The sequence below is a fragment of the Talpa occidentalis genome, unplaced genomic scaffold, assembly GCF_014898055.3.
Source record: "Talpa occidentalis isolate TD23 unplaced genomic scaffold, MPIMG_talOcc4v2.1 talOcc4.5, whole genome shotgun sequence".
Taxonomy (NCBI): domain Eukaryota; kingdom Metazoa; phylum Chordata; class Mammalia; order Eulipotyphla; family Talpidae; genus Talpa; species Talpa occidentalis.
The window spans coordinates 80815637-80820009 of NW_023604861.1; positions in this window are offsets into that span (position 1 = coordinate 80815637).

The window sequence follows — 4373 nt, forward strand, 5'->3', positions numbered from 1 at the left end:
TTCAGGGCCTCCCTGGTGGTGCAAGGGGTTAAGATGCAACCTATGAAGTCGTCCACAGCCACTGCAGCAAAAGTTCGATCCCCGGCCAGGGAGCTACCCACATGGCGCAGCAGACCTCTCCTGACTTGCCCTCTGCTCCCCTCAGCAGTGTATTTCAGTCAATCTGCCTGTTCTGTTTCCCACTCTGTCTCTGGTTAATCCTCTCACCCCCCAGCATCTCTGGCTTGTACCCCAATTCTTATATGTATAAATAAATCTTTTTAAAAAAAAGTTACCCATACCCTCGTGGGTAAATCTCAGCCAAATAGGGTTGGCCTAAAGCAGGGGCCACTGAGGCCCAAAAGCTTGCCACACATCTCAGGTTCTGCTGGGAACCACAGGAAAGGGGCAGAAGGGGCCAAGAAGTCTGGAAGGAAAAGAGCAAAATCAAAACACAAGTGAAGATAAGGGTTGTCATTATCAACTTCCCCACAGGTCTCTCACCCTTGTCTCTTCCAAGTATCTCTTTCCATGTCCCCCAAGTCTGTGGTACAAGGCCAAGAAGCATGCATGGCTTCTTCTTCACATGTCTCTGCTCCACTCACTTCTCCAGATCTTCTTCCTTCCTTCCCTAAGTCCTTTCCCTAGTCTTTTCTAGCTTTGCCTTGCTGTTCAGCTCCACCTTTTCTTAGATGGGGCAGGGAACCTGTAACCTCCCCTTTCTAAGGGGATTACACTGTTACAATAGTGTAGAGCATTAAGAAGCACAAATGCTCCCTTGTGAGCTTATTGACCAGCAGCCCTAAAGAGCCAGCTGTGCATTCTGAATCCATCCCTTGACAACCCAAGAGGCTACTGTGTCATTTCCATGATTAGATCTGAGATGGGGTCCTGGGGACAGAGAAGGACCCCAGATGCTTGTTGCTTTCCTCCAGCCCACTATCATCATGAAATCACTGCCTAGGCATTTCTTTGTAAGTAGCTTTTATCCATTGTTCTCTAATTGGATCTGGACATGAGCCATTGCAGTTGTAGACACACAGGGCAAGCCAAGGGCAAACTCATAAGAAGAGAGATGGAGCTGCCAATTGCCTCACTCCTTGGAACATAAAAGGTAGAAATAAACAATGATGGAGCAAAAAGAAAAGAGGGACTGCTAGGATGCCTGGAGCATACGTGATATTGCTTGTCCTGTGAGCAAAGGGAGGAGATGTATCAGAATCGTGGCTCTGTTCATTTCTAGATGTGTGGCTTTGACAGGTTATTTAACTTCCCCAATATTAGTTTGCTCATCTGTAAAACTGTCATCTTTGCTTTATCTATTCAGCACAGTTGGAGTTGTCTAATGAGAAAGTAGATTTGAAATTATGGTATAAATTGTAAGCGGCTTTGTAATCATGATCAAGTAGTCTGATTACTAGTGTTCTGGAGTTCTGATCCTAGTACTGCCAAGGCTGATAACAATTGTTAAAACAGTTTTCTGTAATTTGCCTCTTGGTAAATGTATTTGGAAGGCCTTTTGCACAGTTCCTGGTGCTAACTGTAGGGATAGAGCTGGGTAATTTCAGAGAGAGCCAGGTTGAAATATCTATCTGACAGGTAGTCACAGATTACCATGATGAGTTTTGATGTGAAGATAAATATAACCAATAAAATAGACCCAGTAAAACAGAAAATAGTAAAAAACTTGCAGATATAGGATTTGCTAGTAACTTTGGGAAAAAAATTGCTGGTACACAGAATAGTTCTGGAAATACCTTTTTGGATACCAGCAATTTCTTGTACATTAGTATACTATTATTGTTTATGTGCCTCTTTGGAGTGTCTTGTTGGAACCTCGCAGTATCTCTCTGAGACTGGGAGGCAGGTGATAATTCTGGATTACATATGAAGAAATTGAGCCCACATGGCCAAGAAAAATGCCTCAAATTCACATAGCAAGTCTGTGGCGAAGCTGGGATTTAATTCATGGCTCCTTAAGTTAGTATTCTCTCCTTTTTGTTCACTTAAAGAACATTCTAAGTTCAAAACACAATAAAGACTTAGGAAGTCGCTATTGGAAAAAGAATGAATAGAATTATATAGTGAAAATTCATACAATAAACATATATTAATATAGAAATATCATAGGAATCAGCAGAACACAGTGGGACAGACAGAGAGGGAGAGAGCTTAGTAAGAGCAAAGTCACTACACTCTGAGGTTTCACTCTGTCAGAGTAAGTTTACTGCCTTTGTTACAGCAGGGGCGCTCTAGTCTGCCTGAAGCTCAATGCATGTGCATTGACTCAAGCACTACCAACACCGCAGGCCTTTCCATTCCACCCTTCAGCACTCAGGAGATGGTCAAGAGTGCTGGGGGTAATTGATGGTGGTGGAGTGTGTTAAACACCCAGCTGGGTGTCCAGAGGGTGGGCCCAACCCATCTAACTTCATCTAACATCTGGGAGGTAGTAGAGAAAAGGAGCCTCACTCCTGTGAACTCTCCAAATGACACTCAATGGAGTTGGCTGCCTGTGTTGTGTGGGGAGGGTGTGTGTGTGGAGGGGAGGGTAGTGGCAGAAACAGCTGTAATAAGATCAGAAACAAAAACAACCATGAATGAACCTCCTCTTCAAATCAAAATCCCAAGAAAACTGGCCTTGAAGAGATTGGTTTCAAAGGAAACAGAATTGCTTTAGCTTTCCTTCAGGCTTTTGTCACATTTGCTCTGGACTACCTGGGATAAGCTATGGACACATGAGAATGTATTTATTCCCAGTTTTGATTCATTCTTCCCTTCCACTTCATTTTCTATCTTTTTCCTTCTTCAACTTCTACCTCTTGCCAGACACTGAAAGTCTTCCAGGAAACCAGAGCTCTCCACACAAGTCTGAACACTTTCTCTGGGAAGGAGGCTTTCATACCACACAAATGACTCATGTCCCCTAGGAAAGTGCTTTCTCTTGTTCCTGGACCACTGTGGTAACGGCAGTGTTGTTTTTGGTTTTTTTTTTTGTGTGTGTGTGTGTGTGTTTTTTTTTTTTTTGAAATAAAAAAAAGCCACATCTTTTTGTTTTTAAATTTTTATTTTTTTTAAACAACATTTTCTTCCCCCCATCCCTCAGGTTGAATCCCTGTAGAATTTCCTTCCCCAAGGCACCCTGTACCATCACCACAGTCTCCTGTTCTCCCTCCCTCTGAGCCCTCTCCCTCCTCCTCCCCTGCAGTATGTCTCTGATTTGTAATTGTATGTTTTTGCTTTGTTGTGTTTTGTACTGTTATTATTTTTTTTACATTGATGTCTTATTTTGTTCCTCTATATTCCTGTTACAAGTGAAACCATCTGGTATTTTTCTTTTTCCTTCTGGCTTATTTCACTGAGCATAATTCCTTCTAGCTCCATCCAGTTGCTGTGAATGACATGATTTTATCTTTTTTGATTGCTGAATAATATTCCATGGTGTATATGCACCACATCTTCTTGATCCAGTCATCTATTTTTGGGCATTTGAGTTATTTCCAGGTTTTACCTATTGTAAATAGTGCTGCAATAAACATAGGGGTAGAGGTGTTCCTTTGTATCAATGTTTTTTGTCCTTTGGATAGATCCCTAGGAGTAGAATTGCTGGGTCATATGGTAGCTCCATTTTTAGTAGACTGAGGAACCTCCAGACAGCTCTCCATAGTGGCTGGACCAGTTTGCACTCCCACCAGCAGTGCAGGAGAGTTCCCTTTTCACCACATCCTCGCCAACATTTGTTGTTGCTTGTTTTTTTGATATGTGCCATTCTCACTGGTATAAGGTGGTATCTCAGTGTGGCAAAAGCCACATCTTTTATTCTCTGGTGCTCTGTGGTTAAAACTTATGTCCATGGATATTCTCAATTGACTTTCACATCAATCGTGTGAGATAGTGTTAGATGTTTTCTATCAAATGCTCTGTGGTTTCTGACCTCAAAAAGTCACTCATGTCTCATCAGCCTCCATTTTCCTACTAAGGAAATAAGTGATTACATGCCTTCCCTCCACCTTTGCACACTGAGCAGTGTTTTATCAATGAAGAACAAAGGCATAACTTTGCCCACTGCTTCCATCAGAAAAGGCAGGTTTTTCCCAGCAACTCTGAATGATGAGGCCATTTTGGCTTTAAACTTCAGGGTAATAAAAAGAATGACCCCGAAGACAGGGAGGATATAGGGATAGTGCCAGGCTAGAAACTGATGGGAGATATTATCACTATGTTCAATTATAATAGCTACCACTTATGAAGCATATAGCATGTTTAAAACTGTGCTAGGATTTGTTTACATTTGCACATTTTATCCTTAAAAATAAATGAAACTTTTTGCAGCAAATAAAATTGAAAGATGAAACAAAACTACTTTGAGATTGCATAGCTAATAAAAAGTGGAG